At 43.1% G+C, this 14,382-nt stretch overlaps 1 protein-coding gene across 4 annotated transcripts in view; it reads left to right on the top strand.

Moving 5' to 3' along the window:
* Window positions 1–272: 272 nt before the first annotated feature.
* HDHD2 (haloacid dehalogenase like hydrolase domain containing 2) overlaps window positions 273–14,382 on the top strand; it is a 46,614-nt gene continuing 32,504 nt past the window's right edge. For 3 of the 4 annotated variants that reach the window (XM_055559698.1, XM_055559696.1, XM_055559699.1), the window contains exon 1: window positions 273–410. The gene's annotated coding sequence lies outside the window, so the exon portion shown is untranslated. Of the gene's footprint in view, window positions 411–474; window positions 649–14,382 lie in introns of those variants that run through there. The other variant, XM_055559697.1, reaches the window with a different exon arrangement.

Genomic DNA, 14,382 nt, shown 5'->3' with positions numbered 1-14,382 from the left:
GTAATAATAACTTGGTTTGACAACACTGCTGTGGAACGAGAAATTGCCTACTGGACAAAAGCATAAGTTTTTGTTTTTCCTGCTTTATTCAAGCCCAGCAGGGCCCCCACTTAAAGGGATTAGGTCTCGATAACCACTTACTCTGTTACAGGGTAACGAGGTAGCACTAGACCGGTTAGCTCGCACAGGAGCTGAAGGGTTACCTGCGAAAGTAACCCAGGGCGGACGGGGCGGAGACGTTTGCGGGGAGGCGGGACTTCCGGCGCAGCCCAGGTCCTGTTTCCGGCATCGTCAGGCCGCTTCCCCGGCGCTCAGGGCTCCCCGGCAAGGACGCTGTGGAGGGACGCGGCCGTGCTGGTTTCTCCGCTAGCCGGGCCTTCGCCTTTGCTGAGAACGGCTCTGCGAGCCCGGTGAGGAGCCGCTGTGGAACGGGCGAGTGCCCGCCCGTCTGGGGGCTTCCTTTCTTTGTGAGGAAGCTGAGGACATAAGCGGTGGCATCTCTAGGCCCCCGCCCTCCCGGCTCCTACACCATCCCGCGCGCTCGCTGGGTGAGGCTCGCCCAGCCTTCTCGGCGGGGACGGCCTTCGGCGCGGCACTGCCGCGCGTGCGCCGAGCGGGCCAGCAGCTCTTCCGCCCTGCTAGCGCTGGGTGAGCGGCGGCTCTGGGGTGTTGGTCGTTCCTTGGAACTTGCCCCTGGACTGTTTTTCGAAGCCCGCGTCCCTTCCCGTCTGGCGTTTGCCAGGCGCTGAACCTCGCGCTGGCGGACGGTGCGTGACCTGTCCTCAGGAGAAGGAGGAGGGGATCGTGGTTAAGTTAATGCAGAAAGAGCCCTGTTCATGGACTCGTTCCAGTTATAAGAGCTAGAAATAGGAAGATGATTCCAAGCAAAGAGGACATAAAGTTGTTGGTATAGTCTAGATGAGAGATGATGATTTCAAAAGCCAAGATAATTTGGATAACAATGAAAGGAAGTGAGTGGATTTAAGACTGTACAGGAGGTAGCAATGATATGATTTGGCCCTTGACTGATTGGGAGGAAGGCCAGGGACAGTCTGGTGGTTACATCTACGTTGATGGTGCTGCCATTCACGCATAAGGGTCGCAGGATGAAGAGTAGCTTCTGGAGGATAACAAGGACTTGGATTGAGAAGCCCCAGGGATATTCAGGGGGAGATATTCTCTGAAGTATCTTGAAGAGTTCTTTTGGGGATGAGAGAGAATTTTTTCTTTTCATTGAATATGTACCTGTATCAATTGATTATGATTCTTGTAAAGTATCTCTCACATAACTTGTTCAAGCCATGAAGAGATGGTGGGACATGGACTTTATATGAAGAAACAAGGACCACCTTTGAAGCCTTTGCCGTTTTCTGGAATGATACTAATATCTTGCAGTTTATCAAGTACTTAACTTGTAGTTCGGATTTGTTGTTCGGTCGCTAAGTCGTGTAGAACTCTGACCCCATGGACTGTATAGAATGCCAGGCTCCTCTGTCCTCCCAGTGTTTTCTCAAATTCATGTCCATTGAGTTGGTGATGCTATCTAACCATCTCATCCTCTGCCACCCGCTTCTCCTTTTGTCTTCAATCTTTCCCAGCCTAAGGGTCTTTTCCAGAGATTCAGCTCTTTGCTCCAGGTGGCCAAAGTATTGGAGCTTCAGCGATAGTCCTTCCAATGAATATTCAGGGTTGATTGACCATAGCCTTACCTTTAGTGACGCAGTGTATTTTAAAGAATCCTTTAACTGTCACACGTCTAAATAGAGTCACTTGGAACAATCTAGTCTTTTGCCTAACAAGCTGCTTCCCCTCTCAGGCAGGTTTATAGTTGGTGCTATTATTGATGTAATGCTCCGTTTCAAGGTCACAATAAAGATCAGAAATAGAATAACATAAGAGTTGGACAGGACTGAGCAACGGAACTGAACTGATGAGGACTGTTAGAAAGGATTTTGCAGTGGAATCTTGATTAACCAGAGCTCATAATATCTTTTATTGCCTCTGCACTCTTCCCCCTTAACCACCCCTCCCCTTGCAGATTCATTATGAAAGACAGATAGAACCAGAGGTTTATTTTAAAATCAAAATACTTGATGAGGGCTGTTATACTGATGTACATTAATTGGAAAAATTTAGTTTTTTATGGTTATTAAATGTATGAGAAATGACTAAAACATAGCAAGACTAGTTTTTGTTGTGAAATATGTCATCTACACAAGAGTACGAAAAACATGTCAGTTTTAAATAATTAAAAACACCGTGTACTCACTGTCTAGGTCAAGAAGACCTTGGAGGGACCCTTGTGCTCCTCCTGGTTTGCATCTCCTGCCCAGCCCCTGCAAGAATCACTGCCTGTCAGTCACTCTTGCCTTAATCATTCCCTCGTTGTGGTTTTATCACCTGTGTATGCTGTAATACGGCATGTATTCTTTTGTGACTTGCTCCTTTCACTCTATCTATGGAAGGTTTTGGAGAGTTACCTAGGATGATGTAATTGTAGTCATTCATTTCCACCTCCTTTTGCATTCTGTGTTTGAATACACCACAATTTATTCGTCCATTCTGCTGTTGATAGACATTTGTATTGTTTCCAGTACCTGGTTATTACACACAGTGCTGCTTTGGACATTTTTGTTTGTATCTAAAGGTAGAGTATGAAAAAATCTCTAGGATTTAATACGTGGTAGTGGAACTGCTGGGTTATAGAATATGGTGATGCCAGATTGGTTCCTAAATGAGTGTTTAGGAACCAATTCTCTCACTTAGCAGTATAAGGGAGTTGCTTTGGAAAACCTTTGATGTGTTCTGACTTAAATTTTGCCTATTTTTTTGTTGTTGCAGTGATCTCACTCTGCTTTAAATTTGCATATCCTTGGTTACCAATGAGTTTTTTTGAAAATCATAATTACAGTGCTCTTTTGTAAAGGATATGTTGATGATTATTCAGTTCAGTTCAGTTCAGTCGCTCAGTCGCGGCGGACTCTTTGTGACCCCATGGACTGCAGCACGCCAGGTTTTCCTGTCCATCACCAACTCCCAGAGTTTACTTAAACTCATGGCCATTAAGTCAGTGATACCATCCAATCATCTCATCCTCTGTCATCCCCTTCTCCTCCTGCCTTCAACCTTCCCCAGCATCAGGGTCTTTTCAAATGAGTCAGTTCTTTGCATGAGGTGGCCAAAGTATTGAAGCTTCAGCTTCAGCATCAGTCCTTCCAATGAATATTCAGGACTGATTTCCTTTAGGATGGACTGGTTGGATCTCCTTGCAGTCCAAGGGACTCTCAAAAGTCTTCTCCAACACCACAGTTCAAAAGCATCAATTCTTTGGTGCTCAGCTTTCTTTATAGTCCAACTCTCACATCCATGCATGACTACTGGAAAAACCAAAGCTTTGACTAGATGGACCTTTGTTGGCAAGTTATGTCTCTGCTTTTTAATATGCTGTCTAGGTTGGTCATAACTTTGCATCCAAGGAGCAAGCGTCTTTTAATTTCATGGCTGCAGTCACCATCTGCACTGATCTTGGAGCCAAAGAAAATAAAGTCTGCCACTGTTTCCACTGTTTCCCCATCTGTTTGCCACGAAGTGATGGGACCAGATGCCATGATCTTCGTTTTCTGAATGTTGAGTTTTAAGCCAGCTTTTTCACTCTTTCACTTTTATCAAGAAGCTCTTTAGTTCTTTGCTTTCTGCCATAAGGGTGGTGTCATCTGCATATCTGAGGTTATTGATATTTCTCCCGGCAATCTTGATTCCAGCTTGTGCTTCTTCCAGCCCAGCGTTTCTCATGATGTACTCTGCATAGAAGTTAAATAAGCAGGGTGACAATATACAGCCTTGACGTACTCCTTTCCCAATTTGGAACCAGTCTGTTGTTCCATGTCCAGTTCTAACTGTTGCTTCCTGACCTGCATACAGATTTCTCAGGAGGCAGGTTGGGTGGTCTGGTATTCCCATCTCTTAAAGAGTTTTCCATAGTTTCTTGTGGTCCACACAGTCAAAGGCTTTGGTGTAGTCAATAAAGAAGAAATAGATGTTTTTCTGGAACTCTTGCTTTTTCGATGATCCAGCGGATGTTGTCAATTTGATCTCTGGTTCCTCTGCCTTTTCTAAATCCAGCTTGAACATCTGGAAGTTCACGGTTCATGTACTGTTGAAGCCTGGCTTGGAGAATTTTGAGCATTACTTTACTAGCATGTGAGATGAGTGCAATTGTGCAGTAGTTTGAGCATTCTTTGGCATTGCCTTTCTTTGGGATTGGAATGAAAACTGACCTTTTCCAGTCCTGTGGCCACTGTTGAGTTTTCCAAATTTGCTGGCATATTGGGTGCAGCACTTTCACAGCATCATCTTTTAGGATTTGAAATAGCTCTGGAATTCCATCACCTCCACTAGCTTTGTTCGTAGTTATGCTTCCTAAGGCCCACTTGACTTCACATTCCAGGATGTCTGGCTCTAGGCTGGTGATCACACCATTGTGCTTATCTGGGTCATGAAGAACTTTTTTGTACAGTTCTTCTGTGTATTCTTGCCACCTCTTCTTAATACCTTCTGCTTCTGTTAGGTCCATACCATTTCTGTCCTTTATTGTGCTCATCTTTCCATGAAATGTTCCCTTAGTATCTCTAATTTTCTTGAAGAGATCTCTAGACTGCCATTCTATTGTTTTCCTCTATTTCTTTGCATTGATCACTGAGAAGGGCTTTCTTATCTCTCCTTGCTATTCTTTGGAACTCTGCATTCAAATGGGTATATCTTTCCTTTTCTCCTTTGCCTTTCACTTCTCTTCTATTCATAGCTATTTGTAAGGCCTCATCAGACAACCATTTTGCATTTTTTTTTCTTGGGGATGGTCTTGATCCCTGCCTCCTGCCGTGACCCTCCGTCCATAGTTATTCAGGCACTCTGCCTATCAGATCTAATCCCTTGAATCTATTTGTCACTTCCACTGTATAATTCGTTTCAGATTTGTTGTTTTGTAAATGGTATATTGAGATCTTATGCCATTTTTCTATTAAGTGTTTATCTTTTTCTTAATATTTATAGCTTATATTTCCTGGACTCTGATCCTTTTTGACATGTGTTGCAAATCTATTTGTCACTCTATATATTTCTATTCTCTTTCTCTTTTCACAGTACTGTTGAAATATCTGTCTTTTCTTTTATTCCTTTATGCTTTTTATATCTTAAAGCCATTCCTACGCTCAGATCATGAAGACACTCTCCTATCTAAAAGTTTTACAGTTTTCCCTTAAACATGTGGTTGTTTAATCTTTAAACACAGAAAAATGTGTCTGTAGTATGATGCATGCATGCCCAGTTGCTAAGTTGTGTCGTACTCTTTGTGATCTCATGGGCTGTAGCCCTTCAGTCTTCTCTGTCAATGGGATTTTCCAGGCAAGAATACCGATTTGGGTTGCCATTTCCTTCTTCAGGGGATCTTCCCAACCCAGGGCTCAAACCCAAGTCTCTAGCCACATCTCCTGCATTGGCAGGCGTATTCTTTACTACTGAGCCACTTGGGAGGCACATGTAGTATGATATGGAAGTCTAATTTCATTTTTTTTCTGCTATAGATAGTCATTTTTATTTCTTCACTGATCTGAAACACTATCTCTGTCATATATCAAGATTCCACACTGGTTGGGGTTAGGACCCAAAAAGGGTCTTTTTTTGGTTCTCTATTCCATTGATTAGTTTTTCTCTTCATTTGCTCATACCACAACATCTTAATTAGTTACAAGACCTGATTAATTGTCTGGATGTTAGGAAAAGCAAAGCTCCCATCTTCTTTCTCTTCAATCTTGGCTGAAGTATCTTGGCTATTTGTACTGGTGTGTGTTTTAGAATCAGCTTATCAAGTTCCACAGAACCCTTTGTGGGATTTTGATTGGAATTGCTTTAAATCTCCTGGTCATTAAAAAGGGAAGCTTACATAATATTGGGTCCTTTAAAAGATCTGTCTATATATTTAAGTCTTCTTTGTGTCTTTCATTGAGGTTTTATAGTTTTGCCATGGAAGTGACTCTTGTTAGACTCTCCGGTAACTGTATTTTCTGACACTACTGTAAGTGATACCTTTTTTTAAATTAGTTTTCTAATTGTTTGTGACATAGTGATTTTCAAATATTAGTTGCTATACTTTTTTACTTTGTTTTAGACTCCTGAATTTTTGTATGTACAGTCAACTCATCATGAATAACATTAGTTTTGTTTCTTCTTTCCAATCCTTATACCTTTTTCTTGTACTGCATTAGCTGAGGTATCATTCGCAATGTTAAATAGAAGTGGTGGTAGTAACATCCTTGTGTCTTTCCCTGTCTCATTGTTTTCAGTTTATTACTGATACCTGATTTTATAGTATGAAATATAAGTTATATACTTAAAAATATATTACTGATAAGTCTAATGTTGGCTATCTATACTGCTACTGCTAAGTCACTTCAGTCGTGTCCGACTCTGTAACCCCATAGACGGCAGCCCACCAGGCTCCGCCATCCCTGGGATTCTCCAGGCAAGAACACTAGAGTGGGTTGCCATTTCCTTCTCCAATGCTTTTGTAAATACTCTTTTATCATCTTAAAGAAGTTCCATGGCTCAATATAGTAGGTATTTTGGTTCTCTCAATACTGCTCTATAGATCCAGTGCAGTTCTAGTCAGAATCCCAATGGGGAGATTTGGTGTTTGTTTTGATGGAAAATGACAGGCATCAATGTGGATCAATTTCAGAAATACAATGTTGAGCAAAATGTGAAAGCCGCAAAATTATGATCTCACTTTTATAGAGTTAAAAGACATTAAATTAAAGCTGTGTGACAAGTAAAAATATTAAGAAAAGCAAGAAAATGATTATCACAAAATTCATTATGTTAATTGCTTCTGGGAGGTAGGAAGGGAATGTAACTAAAGGGGCTCATATAGGAGGCTCGGCAGTATTAGCAGTGTTCTTTCTAATCTTAAACTAGGGGCTGGCTAAACATACAAGTTTCATTTTTATATTACGATTATTATTAGATATGAAAACATCTTTCTTGTGCCTTCAGCCCATTTTTAAAAGAGATCTTTTTAAAATTTGTTTTCCTCCCGAAGTTGAAAATTTTTAAAAAATGGTACAATGAAAGCCATATACCTTTCACCACAATTTACTAATTGTTAATATTTTGGTCTATTTGTTTTATGTCTCTCTCATGCATTGCACTTATTTGTCATGTCTCTCCACATATCTTTAATTTGAAACAGTTCCCCAGCCTCTTCTTTGTCTTTTATGATATTGATTTTTTTTTGAAAAGTTCAAGCCAGTTTTATAGAATTTGGAATTGCCATGATTGATTTGTGTTAAACATTTTTGGCAGAAATTCTGCAAAGGCAGGACTACAAAAGTCTTCCCAGGAAGCATGTAATGTCAGTTTTCCCCATTATTAAGGGTGTTAATTTAATCATTTGGTTAAGGGATTATTTGACCATTTTCTCCACTGTAAAAGTATCTGGACAGTATCTCATTTGTAGTTAATGGAGAACCTTAATTTGTGGGTGATTATTTGAGCCTGAGTGATTAAACACCCTTGAACAGTGTGGGTTTGAACTGCGTGGGTCCATATAACTGGATATTTTTCAGTAGTAGATGTTACAGTGCTAGACAGTTATTGGTTGGTTGAATCCAAGGATGTGGAGGAACCCTGGATGTGGAGGGTGAACTGTAAGTTATGCGTAAATAAGCCCCTGCATTGTTCAAGGGTTAACTACTATTCCCTAACAACTTTTCACCCAGTGGCTGTATTATTGTTTCTCATTTCTGTTACCTTTTTCTTTTTGGTGCTCACATTGCCCCAGGTTTGGTCAGTTGAATCCCCTGCTTCCCCTGTCCTTTTTGTCCCCTGTGATCTGGTAAAACATTATCTTACAGACTTACCTTGTATTTCGGCCGCCCCAGCCCTGCTTTGTTTAGTGCACATTAGCTGTGGTCATAACTGTGGGAGTCTTGTTGCTTCTTGTTGCTTTTAGTGGAGAGTGCTAAGAAATACATAAATGTTTTTAAATCACGAATTCATAATGACACCTCTAATTCTAAACCACACAACAGGGTTCTTCCTGTCCTCCCATTCCATATTTATAGCTCTTTTCTTCCATTTGAGAACCCTGATTTTTTTCTAAACATCAACAGTACATGCTGATTTACTCAGTCCTACGACACACATGGAATTATTTTGGAACTCATACCACTACCATTACCAACAACAAGCCTGCTAAATTAAGTTCAAGATTTTCTTGCAGTTCTTTTGTCCTTGGAGTATATCCTATGGCAGGGCTAGAGTCAGCACTCTATAGAAGTTGTCTGTAGTTTGTTTGAATTCCATTTTAGGGCCGGCTTAATTTACATTTGAATACATAAACTGTATTAACATGATTCAAAGTCAAAACTAAGCTTGAGCAAGTTAGTAACTTCTCAGAGTCTCAATTTCTTCCTCTAGGATTGCTGAGAACTTTCAGTGACATAGTAAAGACTACAGAGCGTTTAGCAGAGTGCAGATCACCTATGCTGCTGCTGCTGCTAAGTCGCTTCAGTCTTGTCCGACTCTGTGCGACCCCATAGACGGCTGCCCACCAGGCCCCGCCGTCCCTGGGATTCTCCAGGCAAGAACACTGGAGTGGGTTGCCATTTCCTCCTCCAATGCATGAAAGTGAAAAGTGAAAGTGAAGTCGCTCAGTGAAGTCGCTCAGTCGTGTCCGACTCCCAGCGACCCTATGGACTGCAGCCTACCAGGCTCCCCCGTCCATGGGATTTTCCAGGCAAGAGTACTGGAGTGGGGTGCCATTGCCTTCTCCCATATGTATGCAGATCACCTATAGCATTGGGTAAATGGGAGCTGTTCTTTCTTTCCCTTAGAATTACTCCCAGTCACTTCTCGCTTCTTACCTTTCCTGGTCTGAGACCCCAGGTAATGCATGGGGTGGGGTAGGGGAGCAGGTGGAGGGAAGTACCTGTTAGACAGATGAGTGGGAAAGAACAGGACACATAGATTATGTTCCTACTCTCTGCTTATCACTGCCAGGCATTTTCCTTAACTCAGTGAACCCTCTCAGCCCTGCAGGGTCTTCACAAGTGTGTTTCCCCTTATATAGATGAGGAAGTGGAGGCTTGGGATGATGAATGCTCTTGCCCAAGGGTAGGCAGCTACTCCCGAACCCTGGACCTACCTCACCGTTACCCCTAGTGCTGCTTTCCCTGCCTTCTGCATCTCCCTCACTTGGGACCCAGGTTCCAGCTCCCTGAGGGAAGCCCTGATCAGGTTTGGGAAGGAACAGGGAGGGCCTGGAGCTGTCCTGGCTGACGGGTCCCTGGGCCCAGCCTGCACACTGTCTCTGCGCCTTCCTGCCTCTGCGTCTGTCTTGGGTCCAGACATGCTGACAGCTGACCAAGCGGGAAATGCACATTTCTCCAGTTTGCCCAGTGGCAGTCCTCAGTGCTCCTTGATCAGCGGCTGCCACTGGCCAGCAATTGACTGCAGTTCTGGGCTCACTCGGGGTTTATTTTTTATGTTTATTCCTGTGTGCAGAGATGGCTGACATGGAGTAGGAGGGGTCTGGGAAATAAGAGGAGCTAAGGAGCTAATACCTAGAAGCTGGAGGGAATTGAGGAGTCAGCTTTGCTATCCCTCCGCCTGCTGACAGCACTACCCCTAAGGGGGACCAGCATTTAGAGGGTAATGCTGGACAGCCTGGCGTACTCCTGGCAGCTTGGGAGACAGACCCAGCAGGGATTAGCAGGCTACAGAAGACCAACATTTAGAGGGTAATGTTGGACAGCCTGGCGTACTCCTGGCAGCTTGGGAGACAGACCCAGCAGGGATTAGCAGGCTAAAGAAGACGAAATTGGGGTAGAGGGCTGTACACGTGTTACACTGATACCTTCATCCCATATTGCCCAGCTGTAGGCAGTAGACTGAGGCTTCCTCTTGCCTCCCTGCCCCACATATTGAGGAGAAACTCAGGACCAGAGAAGGCACGTGGCCAAAGTCACACAATCAATTTGAGGCAGACCCAGGACCAACACCCAGGCCTGGTGACCCAAGCTCTCACAGTGCATCTTGGAGGGAGCTAGCTAGGAGAAAGAGGTCTGCCCCCATCCACCTGTGTCCCAGGGATGCAGTCAACCCCTAAGAGCTCTTCCTTGACTACTTGTATCATCCCCGGGTTCTTTCCCTCTTTCCCATCTGCTTCTCACTTTAAAGAAGATGGCTCTTCCAGCTCTGCTGTCTCTTCAGGGCCTGACACAGTAAGTGTTCAGTACACATTAGCCGTTTGAAGACACAAGGAATGGGGCAGCTTGGCAACATCCCAGGAGGGTGAAATGAGCACACACCCTCAGACCCAGCAAGACCTCAGAAATGTCCACACACGTGGCCACCAGGAGACGTGCACAAGGATGTTCACAGAGGCACCCTTCAGTGTAATACGTGCAGAGCTGCCGCAGCCTTCATGGTCAGGAGGAGAGAAAGATAAACTGTGCTTTCACACAATAGAATAATACCATACAGCAGTGAAAATGACCTGTATCTACCTGTGTTAACATGGCTACATCTCACAAGCAATGTGGAATGGTAAAGCAAGTCATGAAGTGTACATAGAAGAACAGTAATACTAAGCTGTCAGCACTTCAAAATAAGGAAAGTAGTAACCTGGGGGCGGGAAAGACGTGGACTCAGATGAGAGGGGTACACAGAGGGCTCCATTCTGCCAATGATGTTCTGTTTCTGAAGCTGAATGATGGATAAAAGGGATTGTATTATTCTTGATACCTTTTGTATGTCTGAAATATTTTATTATAAAAACAAAAGGAAAAAATGTTGTTTAAAAAACTAAAAATGCAGGCAGTCCTATCCTTTTGTCTTTAGATTCCATACAATTCCTACCACTCCCTTATTATCTTTGAACTGTTATCTTTATACTTAAACTTTGTATTCCCGTTATATTCCACTGTCTATATAACTCATAATAAACATACTTTAAAGGAGATATATGCAAAAGGGAAATTGGACATTATAGCGTAAGGAAAATATTTCCTGACTAAAATGACTGTATTACTTGAAATATCCTCCTCAGTTCAGTTCAGTTCAGTCGCTTAGTCATGTCCAACTCTTTGCGACCCCATGAATCGCAGCACGCCAGGCCTCACCGTCCATCACCAACTCCCGGAGTTCACCAAGACTCACGTCCATCGAGTCAGTGATGGCATCCAGCAATCTCATCCTCTGTCGTCCCCTTCTCCTGCCCCCAATCCCTCCCAGCATCAGAGTCTTTTCCAAGGAGTCAACTCTTCGCATGAGGTGGCCAAAGGACTGGAGTTTCAGCTTTAGCATCATTCCTTACAAAGAAATCCCAGGGCTGATCTCCTTCAGAATGGACTGGTTGGATCTCCTTGCAGTCCAAGGGACTCTCAAGAGTCTTCTCCAACACCACAGTCCAAAAGCATCAATTATTTGGCCCTCAGCCTTCATCACAGTCCAACTCTCACATCCATACATGACCACAGGGAAAACCATAGCCTTGACTAGACGGACCTTTGTTGGCAAAGTAATGTCTCTGCTTTTGAATATGCTATCTAGGTTGGCCATAACTTTCCTTCCAAGGAGTAAGTGTCTTTTAATTTCATGGCTGCAGTCACCATCTGCAGTGATTTTGGAGCCAAAAAAAATAAAGTCTGACACTGTTTCCACTGTTTCCCCATCTATTTCCCATGAAGTGATGGGACCAGATGCCATGATCTTTGTTTTCTGAATGTTGAGCTTTAAGCCAACTTTTTCACTCTCCTCTTTCACTTTCATCAAATTTTTTAATTCCTCTTCACTTTCTGCCATAAGGGTGGTGTCATCTGCATATCTCAGGTTATTGATATTTTTCCTGGCAATCTTGATTCCAGCTTGTGCTTCTTCCAGTCCAGCGTTTCTCATGATGTACTCTGCATAGAAGTTAAATAAGCAGGGTGACAATATACAGCCTTGACGTACTCCTTTTCCGATTTGGAACCAGTCTGTTGTTCCATGTCCAGTTCTAACTGTTGCTTCCTGACCTGCATACAGATTTCTCAAGAGGCAGATCAGGTGGTCTGGTATTCCCATCTCTTTCAGAATTTTCCACAGTTGATTGTGATCCACACAGTCAAAGGCTTTGGCACAGTCAATAAAGCAGAAATAGGTGTTTTTCTGGAACTCTCTTGCTTTTTCCATGATCCAGCGGATGTTGGTAATTTGATCTCTGGTTCCTCTGCCTTTTCTAAAACCAGCTTGAACATCAGGAAGTTCACGGTTCACGTATTGCTGAAGCCTGGCTTGGAGAATTTTGAGCATTACTTTATTAGCATGTGAGATGAGTGCAATTGCGCGGTAGTTTGAGCATTCTTTGGCATTGCCTTTCTTTGGGATTGGAATGAAAACTGACCTTTTCCAGTCCTGTGGCCACTGCTGAGTTTTCCAAATTTGCTGGCATATTGAGTGCAGCACTTTCACAGCATCATCTTTCAGGATTTGAAATAGCTCAACTGGAATTCCATCACTTGCATTAGCTTTGTTCGTAGTGATGCTTTCTAAGGCCCACTTGACCTCACATTCCAGGATGTCTGGCTCTAGGTCAGTGATTACATCATCGTGAGTATCTGGGTCGTGAAGATCTTTTTTTGTACAGTTCTTCTGTGTATTCTTGCCACCTCTTCTTAATATCTTCTGCTTCCGTTAGGTCCATACCATTTCTCTTCTTTATTGAGCCTGTCTTTGCATGAAATGTTCCCTTGGTATCTCTGATTTTCTTGAAGAGATCCCTAGTCTTTCCCATTCTGTTGTTTTCCTCTATTTCTTTGCATTGATCACTGAGGAATGCTTTCTTATCTCTTCTTGCTAGTCTTTGGAACTCTGCATTCAGATGCTTATATCTTTCCTTTTCTCTTTTGCTTTTCGCTTCTCTTCTTTTCACAGCTATTTGTAAGGCCTCCCCAGACAGCCATTTTGCTTTTTTGCATTTCTTTTCCATGAGGATGGTCTTGATCCCTGTCTCCTGTACAGCGTCAGAAACCTCATTCCATAGTTCATCAGACACTCTATCTATCAGATCTAGGCCCTTAAATCTATTTCTTACTTCCACTGTATAATCATAAGGGATTTGATTTAGGTCATACCTGAATGGTCTAGTGGTTTTCCCTACTTTCTTCAATTTAAGTCTGAATTTAGTAATAAGGAGTTCATTATCTGAGCCACAGTCAGCTCCCGGTCTTGTTTTTATTGACTGTATAGAGCTTCTCCATCTTTGGCTGCAAAAAACATAATCAATCTGATTTCGGTGTTGGCCATCTGGTGATGTCCATGTGTAGAGGCTTCTCTTGTGTTGTTGGAAGAGGGTGTTTGTTATGACCAGTGCATTTTCTTGGCAAAACTCTTACTAGTCTTTGCCCTGCTTCATTCCGTATTCCAAGGCCAAATTTGCTTGTTACTCCAGGTGTTTCTTGACTTCCTACTTTTGCATTCCAGTCCCCTATCATGAAAAGGACATCTTTTTTGGGTGTTAGTTCTAAAAAGTCTTACAGGTCTTCGTAGAACCATTCAACTTCAGCTTCTTCAGCGTTACTGGTTGGGGCATAGACTTGGATTACTGTGATATTGAATGGTTTTCCTTGGAAATGAACAGAGATCATTCTGTCGTCTTTGAGATTGCATCCAAGTACTGCATTATGGACTCTTTTGTCGACCATGATGGCTACTCCATTTCTTCTGAGGGATTCCTGTCCGCAGTAGTAGATATAATGGTCATCTGAGTTAAATTCACCCATTCGAGTCCATTTCAGTTCGCTGATTCCTAGAATGTCGACATTCACTCTTGCCATCTCTTGTTTGACCACTTCCAATTTGCCTTGATTCATGGACCTGACATTCCAGGTTCCTATGCAATATTGCTCTTTACAGCATCGGACCTTGCTTCTATCATCAGTCACATCCACAGCTGGGTATTGTTTTTGCTTTGGCTCCATCCCTTCATTCTTTCTGGAGTTATTTCTCCACTGATCTCCAGTAGCATATTGGGCACCTACCGACCTGGGGAGTTTCTCTTTCAGTATCCTATCATTTGGCCTTTTCATACTGTTCATGGGGTTCTCAAGGCAAGAATACTGAACTGGTTTGCCATTCCCTTCTCCAGTGGACAATATTCTGTCAGCTCTCTCCACCATGACCCGCCCGTCTTGGGTTGCCCCACGGGCATGGCTCAGTTTCATTGAGTTAGACAAGGCTGTGGTCCTAGTGTGATTAGATTGACTAGTTTCCTGTGAGTATGGCCTCAGTGTGTCTGCCCTCTGATTCCCTCTTGCAACACCTACCGTCTTACTTGGGTTTCTCTTA

Source organism: Bubalus kerabau, chromosome 21 (assembly GCF_029407905.1).
Source record: "Bubalus kerabau isolate K-KA32 ecotype Philippines breed swamp buffalo chromosome 21, PCC_UOA_SB_1v2, whole genome shotgun sequence".
In the NCBI taxonomy this organism is placed as follows: Eukaryota; Metazoa; Chordata; class Mammalia; order Artiodactyla; family Bovidae; genus Bubalus; species Bubalus kerabau.
This window is presented reverse-complemented; position numbering and strand designations above follow the sequence as displayed.